The sequence below is a fragment of the Papio anubis genome, chromosome 1 (genome assembly GCF_008728515.1).
Source record: "Papio anubis isolate 15944 chromosome 1, Panubis1.0, whole genome shotgun sequence".
In the NCBI taxonomy this organism is placed as follows: Eukaryota; Metazoa; Chordata; class Mammalia; order Primates; family Cercopithecidae; genus Papio; species Papio anubis.
Genome location: NC_044976.1, coordinates 119667831 through 119686958, shown reverse-complemented (window position 1 = coordinate 119686958; position 19128 = coordinate 119667831). Strand labels below are relative to the sequence as shown.

General features: G+C 45.6%; 2 non-coding genes and 1 pseudogene across 2 annotated transcripts; 1 reads left to right on the top strand and 2 right to left on the bottom strand.

Moving 5' to 3' along the window:
* The first annotated feature begins 3891 nt into the window (after window positions 1–3891).
* Window positions 3892–3965, top strand: TRNAN-GUU. Its single transcript has one exon. It is a non-coding gene; the product is annotated as a tRNA-Asn (tRNA).
* An 11909-nt stretch (window positions 3966–15874) lies between these two features.
* Window positions 15875–16045, bottom strand: LOC116271851. Its single transcript, XR_004180604.1, has one exon. It is a non-coding gene; the product is annotated as a U1 spliceosomal RNA (small nuclear RNA).
* A 2261-nt stretch (window positions 16046–18306) lies between these two features.
* LOC116271830 lies at window positions 18307–18480 on the bottom strand (annotated as a pseudogene).
* Between the last annotated feature and the right edge of the window lie 648 nt (window positions 18481–19128).

The following is a 19128-nucleotide window of genomic DNA, read 5'->3' as shown; positions in this document are numbered from 1 at the left end:
AGGAACAGACAATTTCTGGGAAGAAAGGGATTAAACAATATGAATTGGTACCACAAAGTACCAAAAAGCACACCAGAGTCACTACACCCAAGACTAGTCACACAAATCCTTTTCTCCCATTAATCAAGATTTTGGAGAGGGAAAAGAAACAGTGATTTTTCCTGTCCACTTGATCAGATTCCACATAGAGAAGGAGGCCGGGAGCCTGGCTGGTAAAAATTTATTACCCTATGACAACTGATCTGATCCTGGGTTCTTCACTGCAGCTTCCAGAAGAGCAGAGCTGTGTTATCCTGCTTACAGCTCCAAAACTGTAAGGGCCTATGGAATCCCTCCCTCTTAACCCTCTGAAATTTCACTCAAAAATCAAGTCACAAAAGGCAGATTAACTGGAGAAAAGGCATAAAATGTACTGACATGTACATGGGGAGGGCCACAGGGAGATTACCCTACCCTATCCACAATGGGATGCATAAGCTTATATAACATCTCGAGGTAACAGAATGAATGAGGGCTCAAAGCATGGCCAAAACCAGGTACCATCAGAGTTAGAGGTATATCCATTTATTGTGGGCAAGACAGGTTATGGGAGGGAGAGAAGAGGAGGCTTGGCTAGCAAAGTTGGTCTTAATATGTAAATGAAACCTTACAGGTAGCAGCGCTCAGAGAGAATAAACCCTAAAAGTTTCTTTCAGACCTTTACAGGTGTCAGGATTTCAGTTCATCTTTCCTAGATCTGGGCAAGGAAAGACTTAGCTGCATCAATGCAGACTCCCTACAGATGCAAATCTCTCCAACAAAAGACAACTTTGCAGGGCTACTTCTGCAGCTGGCTCTCTGAACAGACATCTTAAAATATGTCAAAGAAATGTACTTGGGGGTAAAATATTTTTAATTCCTTCACATCTACAGCCTGATGCACCTGCCGTTTCAAAGCACCATTGTTGGTGACAACTCCATTCTTCCCTACACTCAAGCCAAAAAAACAGATTCTCCTTGAGGCTAGTCTTTTTCTCATAGCACACATACTATTTTTCAGAAAAATTCTGTTTCCTGTTTGGTTAATTACAGACTTTGATCTGCCCAATCTTTCTCTTTCTTGGTCTCTGAATTTTGGCAAAGGAGTCTCCTGATACAGGCGAGATTGATTCTAATGACAAGGCTCAAAACCGTCAGACATTTAAGAGCCTTAATCTCGGGGTCAGGTTTGGGCCGCCCTTGAACCTTTTCTTTGGCCCACTCGTCAAAATCAGCCTGGTCAGGCCTGTCTTCAAGGCCCAGGGTCAGGGCCAGGTCCTCCCGATGCTTCTTGAAGCTTCTCCAGCGGGTTAGCAGCCACCCTCCCCTTCCCTGTGACCTGCAGAGAAGCTTCAGGGGGCATTTATTCAATTTGCTAGGAGCCCATGAGGCGCAGGTGCGAGGTGACTCTGTGGTTCCCACCGCACCCGCCGCCCTCCTTGGTCCTGTCGCTGTCTCTGGCGGGCAGTAACGTTCCGGGTGAGCCTGGGCTTCGAAGATACCCAGCCAGGGAGGGACCGGTAGGGAAGGGCACTGGCCCCTTAGGTCCTTCACAGTAGGGATCCGAAAAAGGTTTGAAGAAATAGAAAAGGAGAGTTGGGAGTAGATCAAAGGGAAAGAAAGAAATCCTAGGAGATTTCCTATCTGAAAGCACCACGAAGAGAAAGTCCGCTTCGTCTGGGTCAGGTCTTCACGTCGCTGGTGAACCGAGTTCTGGTCTCTATTGGAGACCAAATTAGTTGACTTTGGCTTGACTGCTAGTGAAGAAGCCACGCTTTGTCCTCCCCTGTTTAGCTCTTGATCCTGAAGCACTTGATTTTCTCTCCTGGGAGACAATCAATCTTCGATGGATTCCAGGGGTGCAACTGAGAAGTTTGTTTTTAATGCACCTACTTGAAGTAAGAATATTTTAAAGTATTTTTGCAAAGAAAAACGTTTCCTTTTGCACTGAAGACATTCAGATGTGAGGAAAATCACTCGGCTGGGGAAAGCAAATGCTATTGAGAATGTCTCACAAACATAAATTACACATCAGCAGGTAGGTTTGACCCTCAGGTTGGGCACATTTTAAGCGCACTGTTGGCGGAACTTAAGATGAATTAACGACATTCATGATTATTATTTTTAGTTTTTTAGTAAAATTTAATATTTTAAATTTAAATACACATTCTGAAAATTATATAACCAGCACAAGAAACCGGCTTTATGCCATATTTACAAACACAGGAAAGAAAGATGATATTTTAAATGACAATGCTTCACAAATGGCAACATTTTAAAAGTACCTAGACAAAAAAAGTTAACCTAGAATTCTATGCAAAAATAAAATTTCAAAACTGTGAGTGAAATATGGACATTGAAAAACATACAAAAGCTAAAAGAATTCACCGGCCGGGCGCGGTGGCTCAAGCCTGTAATCCCAGCACTTTGGGAGGCCGAGACGGGCGGATCACAGGTCAGGAGATCGAGACCATCCTGGCTAACATGGTGAAACCCCGTCTCTATTAAGAAATACAAAAAACTAGCCGGGCGAGGTGGCGGGCGCCTGTAGTCCCAGCTACTCGGGAGGCTGAGGCAGGAGAATGGCGTGAACCCGGGAGGCGGAGCTTGCAGGGAGCTGAAAACCCCCCACTGCCCCCCAGCCGGGGGGACAAAGCGAGACCCCGTCAAAAAAAAAAAAAAAAAAAAAAGAATTCACCAAACCACGCTACAAGAAATCTTAAGAGTCCTCCAGGCAGAAGCAAAAGGATCCTTGATAAAATGTGGACCTATACAAAGAAACCAATATTGGAAATGGCATTTAGAAAGCATGTACTACACGTTTTCTTATAATTTAAATCTTTTTAAAAATATTTGATGTAATAAATAAAAGTAATAATAATGAATACCAAAGCTTATAATGCATAAAGTAAAAATACATAATACTAGGATAAAGGCCAGAAGGGGAGGTATAATGACACTTGAAAGCAGACTGTGAGAAATTAAAGATGTATCCCAGAAACCCTAAAGCAGCCACTGAAATAAGAAAAGAGTTATAGCTAATAAAGCAAGAAGGAAATAAAATGGAATGAAATAAAAGCTGTGTAAACACTATGCTGGAACAACTGCTCTCCAGGCCTCCACCCTATAGAAATATACCAGTGGGCAATGAGAAGTGTACAAGAATGATGACTGCAGCATTATTTGTAATCATAAAATAATAGAACCAATGTAATTTTAAAGATATATGAAAAAGGGTTTATTTATTTATTTAACAGACAATTGAACAAACAAACAATGGAAGCAAGTCCTTTGCCAAAAGGAACACAGAGGGTCATGATGATGCTACTCCTCCAAGGATTTCAGGGTTCCCAGACGCCTAGTGCCAGACCCTGCTCCTCGCAAGGGGACCCACGAGCGACCCTCGCCACCATCCCTGCCCTGGTGGAGCCCCCGTGCGGGACACAGGATCCGAAGATGGCAGCGGAAGCGCCACAGCGGCCTCGAAAGCGACTGGGCAGGGTGGGCACAGGCTCCCTCACCGGATGAAGGCGGCGAAAAGAACGGGAAGAACCATCCCGGGAGCCCACCGGGCGTTCAGTTTCATTTGGTACCCGAGGAGCCTCGGGCTGGGTCGCCGACTGGGGAGTTTCTGGGAGCTTCTGAAGAAGGAGAGGGGCAGGGCCGGCGAAGGCCATTCGGCTCTCCGTCTGGCTCCAGAATCTCCTAACACGCAGGTGTCCAACGTGACCAGGGCGACTCACCGCTCTAATCTCTCTGGTTTTCCAAGGCCTTGCTCAGTAGTCCTGCCGGGCGGGCCCTGAGAATAGAAGGGAGGGAGGAAATTTAGTGAGTGCGGCCTTCCTCTATTGCCCAGCAGAGTGAGTAGTTCTTGTCTCTGTAGCGCAATCGGTTAGCGCGTTCGGCTGTTAACCGAAAGGTTGGTGGTTCGAGCCCACCCAGGGACGCCTAGTTGGAACTTTTAAAGCATGCACGCATTGTCAATCACTACATAAGTGGGGAAGATTTTATCTTCCCGGAGTACCAAGCCACTAATTTATGACTGATCCATGTCAAGGGCCGGCCCACCGGCCCGACCAGATTTTTTTTTTTTTTTTTTTTTGGGACGGGGCCCCGCTCTGTCGCCCAACCGTGCCCTGCTAATTTTTTGTGTTTTTAGTAGAGACAGGGTTTCACCGTGGTCTCGATCTCCTGACCTAGCGATCCGCCCGCCTCGGCCTCCCAAAGTGCTGGGATTACAGGCGTGAGCCACCACGCCCGGCTACCGGACCAGATTCTTAACCGGGTATCTCCTGAAATGCCGGGTTTCCACCAGTGTAACTCAGGAATCCTGAAACAGAGAACTAGGAACCCACTTCTGGTGTGATAAAATTCTAATTCAGTCCGTTCTACGCTTAAACGAGTAATTTATGTGCCTCCATTTTTTTCATATTTTAGTAATAGGAGTCCAGTAGTATCTCCAGGATATGCCTGGATTTACTGATTGTTCTATCAATAATGTGACCAGTGGAATCACTCATCATGTTAGTGATCCTCTCCATCATTTTTTGAAAACAGTATTTTTTCCTCAGTTTGTGCATTATTTAACCCTTTTCAAAATGTTTTTGTTAGCCAGGCATGGTGGCATGTGCCTGTAATCCCAGCTACTGGGGAGGCTGAGGCAGGAGAATCATTTGAACCTGGGAGGTGGAGGCTGCAGTGAGTTGAGATAACTACACTCCAGCCTGGGCAACAGAGTGTGACTCCATCTCAAAAAAAAAAAAAGTATTTGAGATGAGGTTGGTTTCATGGTTTTAGGATTACAAAGAATGCTGCAGTCACTATTCTTGTACACATATCTTTGGTCATTGTGGAAATGTCTACACTACAGATATTTCTATAGTGTAGAGAACTGTATGCATCATTGATACATTATAGTGTTTAATGCTTCTAATTTGAGTACATTCTGCAAATGTATCTTTCACGGGAGCAATACCTAATAACATTCCAATATGAATATTTATAAGAGGAAACATGTGCAGATGTGCAATTCAGCTTCGTGCCTCTCCATGGGGCCCATGTTCATAAAATGGTGGCATTAGCTATCTGAGAGTGGAGTTTGCGGCCCTCTGATGTCAAAAGCTGAAGCAGAGGACATGAAAACCCTCACTGCACATCCTCTGTAGTCTGGCCAGAATCATTCCTAGGTCGGTGGTCTCTTATCAGGAGGAAATGCTGCTTGCTTGCTTGGTCAAAACCACAAAAGGGAGGGAAAGTATTAGGCTGTTGGTTGATAACAGTAGTGAAGCAAGTCTTTCCAAAGGTAACCCTTAGGAAAAAAAAAATCCTAATTCTTAACCAGATGGTGCCGTGCAGTTCCAGGCTCTTGGTGTCCCAAACAAAGAACTGTACATGGCACATACAAAGCAGCAAAGCAAAACAAAAGTTTATTAAGCACAGTAACACTCTCGGAGTGGGGAGAGTGGGCTGACCTCTGGGAGATGAGATCAGTATTAGTTTGGTGTACTTTGGGTCTTTTTATGTGTGTTTATTTTTCTTCTCTTCACAAGGATGCCTCATCTTTAGCCAGTGTTTGCCTTTAGATTGATAGGTGGGTGGCTTACTTTGGCCCTTGTGTGCTTGCTTGTTGCCTCCATCCCATAATTTTTAGTACACACATGAGTTTTAATGAGCTGATTATCATATGAAGTCATGTTAAGGATACTTTTTTTCTCGAATGCACATGCCTATCTCTGAGGAGCTGCCCCTTTACTGGTTTGGATCTTGCCAGCCATGAGGTCCTTGCTTGCTGTTTTTTGGGGTTTTTTTCTTTTTTCTTGACAGAATCTCTCTCTCTTGCCCAGTCTGCAGTGCAGTAGCACAATCTTGGCTTCCTACAACCTTCTCCTTCCGGGTTAAGTGATTCTCCCACCTCAGGCTCCCAAGTAGTTGGGAGCACATGCTCACACCACCACCCCCGGCTAATTTTTTGTATTTTTAGTAGAGATGGGGTTTTATCATATTGGCCAGGCTGGTCTCACACTCCTGACCTCAGGTGATTCACCCACTTTGGCCTCCCAAAGTCCTGGGATTACAGGCGTGAGCCACCACACCTGACCAAAAAAAGAATTTTTAAAATTATTCTTTTAGGTCAGGTGAGGTGGCTCACGCCTGTAATCCCAGCACTTTGGGCGACCAAGGTGGGTCAATCACGAGGTCAGGAGTTGGAGACCAGCCTGGCCAACATGGTGAAATCCCATCTCTAGTAAAAATACAAAAATTACCCAGGTGTGGTGGCTGGTGCCTGTAAACCCAGCTACTCGGGATGCTGAGGCAGAAGAATTGCTTGAAACCAGAAGGCAGAGGTTACAATGAGCAGAGATCACACCACTGCACTGCAACCTAGGCAAAAGAGCAAAACTCCGTCTCAAAAAATAAAATAAAATAATAAAATAAAATAAAATAAAATAAAATATTCTTTTAGCCGGGCAAGGTGGCTCATGCCTGTAATCTCAGCACTTTGGGAGGCCGAGGCAGGCGAATCATGAGGTCAAGAGATCGAGACCATCCTGGCCAACTTGGTGAAACCCCTTCTCTACTAAAAATACACAAATTAGCCGGCCGTGGTGGCAGGCACCTGTAATCCCAGTTACTCAGAAGGCTGAGGCAGGAGAATCGCTGGAATCCGGGAGGCGGAGGTTGCAGTGAGCCGAGATCACACCACTGCACTCCAGCCTGGAGAAAGAAAGAGACTCTGTCTCAAAAAAAAAAAAAAAGAAAAGAAAAGAAAAAGAAAAATTATTCTTTTAAACTTGTGTCATGGCCAGCACAGTGGCGCACGCCTGTAATCCCAGCACTTTGGGAGGCTGAGGCGGGCGGATCATGAAGTCAGGAGATTGAGATCATCCTGGCTAACATGGTGAAACCCCGTCTCTACTAAAAATACAAAAAATTAGCCAGGCGTGGTGGTGGACACCTGTAGTCCCAGCTACTCAGGAGGCTGAGGCAGGAGAATCGTGTGAACCCGGGAGGCGGAGGTTGCAATGAGCCAAGATGGCGCCATTGCACTCCAGCCTGGGCAACAGAGCGAGACTCCGTCTCAAAAAGAAAAGAAACAAAAAGAAAAAGAAAGAGAGAAAGAGAGAAAGAAAGAGAAAGGAAGGAAGGAAGGGAGGAAGGGAGGGAAGGAGGGAGGGAGGGAGGGAGGGAGGAAGGAGACAGAGAGAGAGAGAGACAAAGAGAGAAAGAGAGAAAGAAAGAAAGAGGAGGAAGCTACTGATAGTCCAGTATGGTACACTGTGATAGACTGAAAAAAATGGTGGTTATATTTTGCAGCTTCTCTCATCAAGAGAGTCTATTTCTCCCCTGTTGAATCTGGGACTGGCTATGTGATTTGCTTTGGGCAAATGTTGGTGCCTTCCCAAACCTGACAGAAGAGAGGCTTGCACATAGGGGGATTGCTTGCTTTTTGCTTCATTTGAAATCCTGAGACCATGATCTGAAGACCGCCCCCAAGCAAGCCTGCTGGAGAGATCACATGAAGAAAAAGATCCATGCATCCCACTTGTTCCAACCAATCCAGCTATACCCCAGATGTGTGAGTGAGGCCATCCTAGACCATCCAGCCCCAAATGAATCAGCTTGGACCAGAAGAATGTCCAAGCCAACTCACAGAATCACTAAAAATAATAAATTATTGTTATTCTAAGTCAATAAGCTTGGAAGGGTTTATTATGCAGCAAAAGTCTATCAAAAGGGTGATGGTAGCTGCAGGAAATAAATATATACCTTTAATTTTATATGCATAAACATCTTTGGGATGATACCTCCAAAATATAAATTCCTATATTGAAAGAGCACACTGAGTACCCAGCATGGCGGATGAAAATAGATCATGAAATTTCAAAATAGTAGGAACAGGTAGAAGATTCTATAAGCTTTTGGGAGGGGAGATGGGAGACCAGTTTAAGGCAAACAACAAAGAATCAGAATGGCATTACACTACAGTGTTGATGTGCTCCAGTCTATAACCATCAGGAACAAACTTGTAGTCAAACCTGAGTATACTGGCTCATTGCAACAGAGGAGACAGCAAACACTATGGGGAAATTGTGGGACAATTCTTCCTTTGGGAATCTTGGTATTTTTATCTAGAAAGTGGGAGGAATGATTGCAGGACTAAACACATAATTGGTAAAGAATCAACAGTCTGGACAGGCACGGTGGCTCATGCCTGTAATCCCAGCACTTTGGGAGGTCGAGGTGGGCAGATCACGAGGTCAGGAGATCAAGACCATCCTGTGAATGGTGAAACCCCGTCTCTACTAAAAATACAAAAAATTAGCCAGGCATGGTGGCAGGCGTCTGCAGTCCCAGCTACTCAGGAGGTTGAGGCAGGAGAATCGCTTGAATCCGGGAGGCAGAGGTTGCAGTGAGTCGAGATTGCGCCACTGCACTCCAGCCTAGCCACAGAGCAAGACTCTGTCTCAAAAAAATAAAAAATAAAATAATTAACAGTGACTATTAGTAGCTGGGAAAAGGGGATATTTGATCATATTATGATATTATGGTTTGGACAGTGTTCTGTTTGTGATCAAATATGATTGTGAAATAGTCTTTCTTTCATCTTGGTGAGAGGGTAACTTTGTCTGATATTGGTGTTGTGAAATTTTTAGTTTTAACCGGAGAACATCATGGCCTAGGTGTTTGTCAGACCAGCTCTAGCTGACAACAGAAGAGGGTTACTTTTTTCTTTCTCAGAAACAACTATGGAAAACAGTAAACAGCAAGGGTCCGGTGCGGTGGCTCATGCCTGTAATCCTAGCACTTTGCAAAGCCAAGGGAGGAGGATCACTTGAGGTCAGGAGTTTGAAACTGTAGCAGGAGGAGTCCTAGACAAAATCCCTCAGACACCTGATCGTGGAAGGTAAGAGCTTTGTTCAGGTGAGAGCATCGGCAGACTCATGTCCTAGAAACGGAGCTCCCTGAATAAGTAATTCCTGTCCCTCTTAAGGGGCCGTGTGAGGGGGTCATGATTGATTGAGCAAGCGAGGGGTACGTGACTGGGGGCTGCATGCACCGGTAATCAGAATGAAACAGAGCAGAAAAGAGAGTTTCATAATGCTTTTTTATACAATGTCTGGAATTTATAGATAGCACAAGTGGTGAGATCAGGGGTTGAATTTTAACAACCAGGCCCGAAATGTGGCGCCCGGTTATCTGACCGTGATTTTCACTTCTGCCCATTCTTTCAACCTCCACTTTTTCAGCAAACAAGAAATTAAGAATAAGACAATATGAGGAGTGGTCTCCTCTCTCAAAACCAGCTTGGCCAACATGGTGAAACGTCGTCTCTACTAAAAACAAAAAAATTAGCGGGGCGTGGTGGTGGGTGCCTGTAATCCCAGCTACTCGAGGCCAAGGCAGGAGAATCGCTTGAACCCGGGAGGTGGAGGTTGCAGTGAGCCGAGATCCCGCCGCCCCACTCCAGCCTGGGGGACAAAGAGAGGCGAGACTCTGTCCAAAAAAGAAAAAAAGCAATGCCTTTAAAAATCTGAGAGAAATTATTTCAGCCTATCTCTTTATATCTCTATCTAGTAAAATATCAGTTAAGTATATGGGTAAAATAGATGTTTTCAGACACGCAGTGTCTCAAGAAGTTTATTTCTAAGTTAACCACTTTATAGGAGGTTTTGGAGGATATGCATCATCAAGAGGAAGGAGCGAGTGAGGAATGAACCGCCTTGAGATCCATGAAGCAGGGGATCTAACAAAAGAGAGAGGCAATGGAAATCCCAAGATGGTGTAGTAAAGAGAGATATTATGATAACAGCTCTGAGATAAGCCTGAAGAGCAAGTCATCCAGAATGGAGCAGGTAGAAACATGCTAGGAAAAATTTCTTTCTTTCTTTATTTTTGTTTGTTTGTTTGAGAAGGAGTCTCACTCTTTTGCCCAGGCTGGAGTGCAATGGCGCAATCTTGGCTCACTGCAACCTCTGCCTCCCGGGTTCAAGTGATTATCCTGCCTCAGCTTCCCGAGTAGCTGGGATTACAGGTGCCTGCCAGCCTCAGTTTCCCTAGGAGCTGGGAGTACAGGTGCCCGCCACCATGCCCAACTAATTTTTGTATTTTTAGTAAAGATGGAGTTTCACCACGCTGACCAGGCTGATCTCGAGTTCCTGATCTCAGGTGATCCACCTGCCTGGGCCTCCCAAAGTGCTGGGATTACAGGCATGAACCACCACGCCCAGCCAGGAAAAATTTCTTGAACAAACATATAAGCAAGCAAACCAACAAAAATGATTGTGTGTTTCTATGTGTTGACGGGAGATTTACAGAAATGAGGAGAAATTGGCTAATATTAAGTAATAAATACATGGAAAACTAACCAAATGGAAAAATAACATTATTATTGCCAAGGTAAATACTGTAAAAAAAAAAAAATCACTATCTAGAAGCTAGGAAGAGGACTCTCACCAAGAGCCAAACTTGCTGGCATCTTGGACATCTCAGCCTCCAGAACTGTGAGAAATAAATGTTTAAGTCACCCAGTAGATGGTATTTTGTTATGGCAGCCTGACATAACTAAGACATCCAAACCTCTGAAAGAATCAAAATAAGACTTTACCTATATCTATTTGAGAATCCATCCTCTATTTCTGTTTTCTTAGCTTTAAAGAAAACTTGAGGGGTGCTACGGCAATAGATGTAGGGACCACTGCAACAGAATCTTGCAGTGCAGGAGAGAGATTGGACTCAACTCCTATTTCTGTTTCTTACGACGTTTTCTTTAGCTACTTGCCTATCCAGTTCACCAGACAGTGTTTCATAGCAAGTACCATGTACCAGCATAGACCAAACAATTCCACAAAAGCAGTAGAATAGCCAATATTATTAAGTTCCAACAATAAAAACCTAAGAATGCAATCTCTCCTCTTGTTGCCACAATAAAATAAAAAGATCTATTATATAAAGTCTCAATTAGATGAACATTTAAAATCTCCCCTTTTCAATTTTTATTTAGCTAAGGACCAACTCTGTGCCAAAGTAAAGGTCCCGCTCTGGAGGGTTAGGTCCGAGTTCTTCTTCAGCAGCTGAAGTCCAGGCTCTCTGTCACAGGAACGGTGGAAACACCCATTGTCAGCACTTTTACAGTGAACCACTTTCCCAGAATTCCCAGGGGTCAGGAGAACAGAGGAGAACAGCGTAGCACCAGCTCCTTACCTGTGAGATTCAGGGCTATGTGTGAGACCAGCAAGCAATAACATTCCCCAAACAAAAGTGAAGAGTTTGTGCTGCTATTAAATGTCAGATAGTGTGGCCAAGGAAGGAGCATTCTCTTAGGGTGTGGGACTATGACTAGGCCCAACTTCATTAGAGATCAATTAACCATCAATTAGAAAAATTGGAAAGGCACAAATACTCTGACCAGGCAAGTCCATTTCTAGAAGTCTGTTTTAAGAAATCCTTGCACAAATGATGAAAGGTATTTGTAAAAGGATGTTCTCTGAGTTATTTTTTATAAGAATAAGCATTAGACACAATTTTGTGTCCATTAACCAAGGGCCATTTAAATATATACTGATTCATCCATACCATAAAAAGATAAGCAGTTGTTTAAAAGGCTGAGTATGAAAGTTGTGATGATGATGCCACTGAAAATAATTACAGCAGCTAACGTTTAATGAACATTTATTAGGTGCTTAAATGCTTTATGTGTATTTCTCATCAAATGTGTAAACCAAAAGTAAAATTCTAAGGTCCCCCAATCATCTGAATGGACCTCTCCTCTAGGTCAAGGGTATTCCAAAGTTAACCTGAAAAACTAGTTCAGGCCATGATGGGAAGGAGAGGTTGGACATGCCTCTGTATACCCTCCTTCCTTTTGGAACTCAGGAAAAGCCAACCAGCATTAACATCAACACAGACCTTAAGTCTCATAAGAAACATTTACAATCTATTTTCTCTGAAGCCTGCTACCTGGAGGCTTCACCTGCATGATAAAACCTTGGTCTCCACAACTTCCCTATCTAACCCAGAAATTCCCTTCTGGAATAATAACTCTTTCAACCAATGACTAATCAGAAAAATTTTAAATCTGCCTATGACCTGGAAGCCCCCCACCCTCTGAGTTGTCCTGCCCTTCCAGATTGAAGCAGTGTAAATCTTACGTGTATCAATCGATGTATTCTGTCTCCCTAAAATGAAAAAAAGCAAGCTGTACCCGACCACCTTGGGCACATGTTGCCAGGACCTCCTGAAGCTGTCACTGGTGTCTCCTTAACCTTGCAGAGTAAACTTTCTAAATTTATTGAGACCTGTCTCACATACTTTTGGATTCACAAATGTTAGATTAATCCATGAGGGAAGCATTATTTATTTATTTATTTATTTATTTATTTATTTATTATTTGAGATGGAGTCTGCTCTGTCTCCAGGCTGGAGTGCAGTGGTGCAATCTTGGCTCACTGCAACCTCTGCCTCCCGGGTTCAAGCGATTCTCCTGCCTCAGCCTCCCGAGTAGCTGGGATTACAGGCACCCACCACCACACCCCACTCATTTCTGTATTTTTAATAGAGATGGGGTTTCACCATGTTGGCCAAGCTGGTCTCAAACTCCTAACCTCAGGTGATCTGCCTGCCTTATCCTCCCAAAGTGCTGCGATTACAGGCATGAGTCACCACGCCCAGCCAGGGGAAGCACTGCATTTTTTTTTCTCTTTTATAAACGAAGAAGTTGAGGTACAGAAAATTCAGTAATGTTTTAAAAGTCATGTCATGAACGAATCAAGATTTCAACCCAGAAATTGAGGCTTCACCACCAGTGAAGATTGGGGTTTTCTTGAAAGTTTTCAATTATTGGGAGTTTTGGATTTCCAGGAATGTGCAATTGTAAAAACCCAGCTTCAGGAAGTGATGAAATAGGTGCAGTGGATATGGGGTAAGCTCTGAAGTCCCAGGCTCAGGCTCTATTGAAAAATTACTTTTGCTGAAATATTCCAGTTTTTAGGACCTTCCATGGAACTTAAGCCTTTGCGCAGCATATTTTGGCATCTGATTTAAAGCTAGTAGAGGTCCGGAGGATTCCCAGGATTAAAGTCTTTAAACAGAAAGCGTGAATCTTACCTAAGTAAAAGCTGCCTGTCCCTGGGTGGGCTTGAACCATCAACCTTTCAATTAACAGCCAAATGCGCTAACCGATTGCACCACAGAAACTCTAATGGGTTGTGTCTTAAACTCATTTGCTGATACCAGAAATGGCTTTTTAACCTCTGGCTGCAGATAATCTCATATGTTTGTGGCCTGTCCAATCCCGCGCACTCCAGAAACCCAGAACACGGGAGACAATGAAGCCAAGAGTCGAGTCTTTGGGCACGTTTGGACATCCTACCCGGCCAGAGTCAGCTGGGGGACTCCAACAGCCAAACGGCCGCCTGCTTCTCACCGTCTGCTCCTCACTGCTTCCCCCGCCTGCTCTTCACTGTCTCAAAAGTCGCCGGCCCCTCCACAGGCGACAACTGCAGCCTCTCCGGCGGAAGTCACTCGCTTTCCCATTCTTAGCCCCGCTTCACACCTTGCGCTCACAGTCATTTCCTCCCGGCCTGGGCCAGTGGACGTGCGCGTGGGAAGAACCAGAACCCGTGATGTCCTCACCACGCCGCCATTGGGCCTTCCTAGGTGGAATCCACCACCCAGGGACCTGGAGTTTACACAGGCTGCAGCCCAGAGCCCAGAGCCCGCCTAGCACCTAGTAGGCGCCCAGTAAATGCTCGGTGAAGGAAGGCATTCCACAGCAGGGGTTTAGGAGAACCATGAATTCCTGTGTGAACATTAAGCCTTTAGTCCTACTAGGAAGTCTGGAATATGGAGACCTGAAGTGTTTCTCAAAGGCAGCTGTTCTTGTATTCCCAGAGCTGGTTTAGAATTCAGCAAAGGTCCCTGCTCTGTGGATCCCACCTCTGGAGACCAGAGGATGGTGCGGTGCGGGGCACCGCGGGTTATCATCCTTCCCACGCTCACGTCCACCGGCCCAGGCCCAAAGGAAATGGCTGTGAGGGCAAGATGTGAAGATAGTTACAAATACCAGCTAGGGCCAGCGACAGTTGCAGAAATGAGGACTTGTAATAGTTATGAGTATTTCTTCATTATTTTGAGATGAATACAATACTTTTCTTGAGAATTCTCCTCTTCCATCATCCTAGCTAGGGTATTCATTAATAGTTAATTTTAAAACTCAACATCTAGACTGCTGCGATGCGCTACCATGAAACGCGGACCATCCATGAGCGGGTCACGCAATTCCGCCTGTAATCCCAGCACTTGGGGAGGCCGAGATGGATGGATCACAGGCCAGGAGATCGAGACCATCCTGGGACTAACACGTGAAACCCGCCCTACCAAGAAATACAGTACCAGTCACAGGTGGCATGGATGCCTGTAGTCCCAGCCACCACAGGAGGCCGAGGCCGAGAATGGCGGAACCCGGGAGGCGGAGGCTTGCATGAGCTGAGATCCCGCCCACTGCACCCAGCCCGGGCGACAGAGCCCAGACCACCTGAGGGAAGATTATCTAAAGATAAATAAAGGATTTCTATCCTGTTAGAGGTTGGTTATTTTCTACTGAATGAGAAAAAGTATGATTTTCCTATTGTCTTTATATGAACCTTAAGTATGGTTTTACAAGGAGGAAAAAAGAGGAGGAAGAAGAGAAAGAAGAGGAAGAGGAGGAAAAAAGGAGGAGGAAGGTGTACATTGATGCCACCTTGAGAAGAAGTGAACTGTGGTGGAATTGTAATGTATCAGTTTTGCTAAGCTTAATGCACGTTTCCCAGATTCGCCATCTTTAGATAGCTCTGGGTTAGCCTGGGCCACAGGAGACATTTGGAAGATAGAATTCAAGTGGCTGTTATACGCTTTTGTATACTGGGAAGGGTATTGTTACAGCTCAGGCATGATCTTCAGCCTCCCTGACTCTTGGACTGGTGGGTGTTTTGCTTCTTGATCTAACATTAAGGTTAGAAATTGCAGGATTCCAGCTGGGTTTTGTTACATTCAATTTGGTTTAAGTTCCCATATTATTAGGAAAGCCTTAGGGCGCTTCAGGAAAACAGTTTTAAAAAAATCAAATTTGGAAAATATCAAATGGAATTATAGGCAATAAGCATAACCCAGTGGAACCATGAATCAAACTCTCTAAAGCAGGGTTGTCTACATTTTGGCTTCCTTGGGCCACACTGGGAAAAACAAAAACAAAAACAAAAAACAAAAGAACACTAACTGCAATTGAACTGTGCCTGTAAAGCTTGTAAACAAAATGTGTCTGTAAAGCCTGCAAACAGGCCGGGCGCGGTGGCTCAGGCCTGTAATCCCAACATTTGGGACGCCCAGGCAGGTGGATAACTTGAGGTCAGGAGTTCAAGACCAGCCTGGCCAATATGGTAAAACCCTGTCTCTACTAAAAATTCAAAATATAAGCCGGACCTAATTTTTTGGTGGCCTGCGCCTGTAATCTCAGTTACTCGGAAGGATGAGTATTCTCTGACTGAGGCAGGAGAATAGCTTGAACGCGGGAGGGAGAGATTGCAGTAAGCCGGGTCCCGCCACGCATTCCCATGGACTGTTTGCTGTCAAATATTTACAATTGGCTCCCATAGGGAAAAGCAAAGCTTAGTTTTATTTCTATAGAACAAAAAGCTTAGTTCAGACGGATCCACCATATTTGCCCGCGCTGACAGACTGTTGGGATTACAAGCGTGAGAAACACTACCGGGCAATATCTTTAGTTTTCATGTTACAGACGGGAACAAAAGTCTGCTCTTGCTAGCCTCCATTGCCTACATGCCTACAACAAAGAAGAAAAACCTACTGTTAAAATAATCTAGGGAAAGCAGCTGGAACGCAGTCCCCACTTCACTGAAATTACGCAAGTCGGCTTCCCACATTTGGGGAAATCGCAGGGCCAGCACATCTCGGGAGTGCACGGATAAGCCCCGCCCCTGCAGAAAACCACCTCTGCGGGATCATCATGGTATCTCTGCTAGGTGGGTATGAGCTCCTGCACTCCGCCCTCCTGCCACAGCCTCTTTGCTGCCCCCACCTTTACACACACGGTCACTTGCCCCGCGCACTCCCGAGTCCTTCTTGCCCTGACAGACAACTGGGACTCTCAGGTCCGACCAGCGGTCCTGAACCTGCCTCCATGGCACGGGAACGCTCCTTCGTGGTGAAGCAGCAGGTGGGGAAGCAGCAGCCCCTGCGCTCCCTTATCTACATAGAAGTCGCCCTCTCCGTGATGTCACCAACAGTGCCTTTCCCAGTCCCCGTCTGCCTTTCTGCCACTCAGCGGACCAACCCGCTGCCGGAGCCCACAAGGGGAAGTGACGTCTGCCTCTCCCTTTTTCCCTCCCGCCCCCGCATCTGTTCTCTTCCAAAGAAGCTGGTCGTTAGCCTGTGTTGAGTAGCAAGCTTTCGGCGGCCAGATGGAGCCTGGGAACCCTTCTTCAAATACTGGCTTTTAATTCGCAGACTAGAACGTTTAGGATTACAAAAGAAACCGGTTCTCTTCACATCCTTATCTTTGGGATGTAGCATTCTGCTTGAAATTGGAAGCCGCTTAATATCAGAGAGAAACCATATTTATGAAAGTAAAGAGGCTGCTCAGATGACTGCAAACCAGCCTTCCTTACTGATTTTATCACTGGTAATGTTATAAAGACAGTTGTCCAGTTTCATGAATCTTGTAGTTTTTTTTTTTTCAGTATTGTAGCAAAATATGAAATTCACTTCATAACATCAAAACAAAAAACCCACACTGATGGCAAAAAAAAAAAAAAGCAAAAATGAGAGAGAGACCTGTCCTATAGCCATACTTAGTGGGTAAAAGCTAAAGAGTTCAATTTCTGCTCATGATACTTAATAGAACATAGGGAACATGAGCCAATAGCTCAGTGGGTTCAGATCTGCACCAAGTACTTGTTGGATGCAGGATTCTACTGTCTCCAATAATATGTCTCAGATGGACTAATTTTTTATTTTATTTTATTTTATTTATTTATTTTTTGAGACAGAGTCTCGCTGTGTCTCCCAGGCTGGGATGTACTGGCGCGATCTCGGCTCATTGCAACCTCCGCCTCGCGGGTTCACACACACCACCACGCCCGGCTTTTTTTTGTTTGTTTTTTTAGTAGAGACGGAGTTTCGAACTCAGTTGATCAGAAGTAGGTGAGGTCAGAAAACACATCCTGGGAGAGGCTGGCACAATGCCCAGAACCGCCATCGCTAGGCCTGGGATTTTCTTCTGTAGTGGATACTAGTACTCATGTGGTGCAGGGACAAAACCAATTAGATACTTCTGGGAGTTAAAAAGAGATGAATTTACATTGCCATTTGAGAAGGGGTATTAAGGAATTTGCCAGGGTACTGACGCGTGTCAGGTGTAAACCGCAGGTTGAGAGAGAGCTAAGTATTTTCTGTCCATGAAGGTGATCAGCCGGGGCCTGAAGAAAGAGGGAAGGGGGAGGACGCTGGCGCCAGAAATGGGAAAGGGCTGCTTGGGGGCGGGAAGGATGGGTGGGATGCTATCTAGAAAGCTGCCTGGCAATGGATGTAGGATGTGGAAGCAAGACATCAAACAAGAAGCTGTCGCTTGAATAAAGTCTGAAGAAAGATCAGATATGTAAATGGCAGGAAATAGTAGGGAAACTGGACCCGGCTCCTCGTAAAACTTCCTGCCTTACATTTCAGGGAGGATCGCAACGCATTTTGGCCAAGACATGTGAGACTGCGGTTCTGACCTGCGGGCCTCAATGAATATGCACTAGGGACCTGGGCGCTGGGAGAGCCGTTCCCCTACACAAAGTAAGCGTGTTATATATACAACCTAGCGGGGACACTAAGAGCCCCAAAGGCCCTGTTTTCTTCCCAGAGAACAGCGCCCGTGTGCGTAGTTTGTACCTGGCTCTATGAAGTGAGGCATCTCCCGCTAAAAAACCTACAAACTACCGTGGGGCTGCAGCAGCAGCTTCTACAAAAAAGGTGACTGGGGCCGGGAAAACACGAAGATTTTACAGATCGTGGAGAACCTGTGAAACACTGGAGACTATGGACTAATCTTCTGAGAAGGGTAGCCTGCATATAGAAAGGGAAAAGTTGTGCAGCCTCTTTCATGGTAGTTAATTTGATGCTGTAAGGGTTGATGCTTTATTTCTTCTGATAGAGAATTGATATGTTATTTAATATTCTCTTCTAGCCTTCTAGAGAATAATATTTATACGCTACATAAGACAAACTCCCAGCACGCCAAACCCATTCCTGGAGCCAACAACTCCAGGTTTTAAACGCAGTCCCCACTACCACAAATTATGCAGCCGAGCTCCTACATTTGGGGAAATCGCGTGGCCAGCACATCCGGAGTGCAATGGATAAGCCTGCCCTGGGAAAACCACCTTCGTGATCATCATGGCATCTCCCCTGCCAGGTAAGCATGAGCCCGCACCCGCCCCGCCACAGCCCCATACGCCCCACCCTCACATCACTGACGCACACCCCACACCCCGAGTCCCTCCGGCCCCTGACAAGACAACTAGGACTCAGGTCCGACCAGCGGTCCTGAACCCGCTCCCACAGCACGGGAACTCCTTCGTGGCGAAGCAGCAGGTGGGGAAGCAGCAGCCCCTGCGCTGCCTCATCTACATAGAAATCGCCCTCTCGGTGATGTCACCGACAGCGCCTTCCCGTCCCGGTCTGCTCTTCCGCTTCACCCTCCGCCACTCAGCGGACCAACCCGCTGCCGGAGCCGGGGGAGGTGACTTATGCCTCTTCCTTATTTTTCTCCTGTCCCCGCCCCTCGTCTCCCCAAAGAAGCGGGTGCTTAATCTGTGTCCTGTGGAGGTCCCCTTTGGCGGCCAGCTGGAAGCCCGTGCACCCTTCTTCAAATAATAGCTTTCAATGAGCAGACTAGAACGTTTAGGATTACAAAGGAAACGAATTCCTTTCAAACCTGGTTATCTTTGCGATGTGGCACTGTGTGCATATCTTCGTTAAAACGCATCAAAGGCCACTGCACTCCACCCTGGGCGACAATAGGTGACTGAGTATCAAAAAAACAAAAACATTTCCCCCTCACCCCCAAAG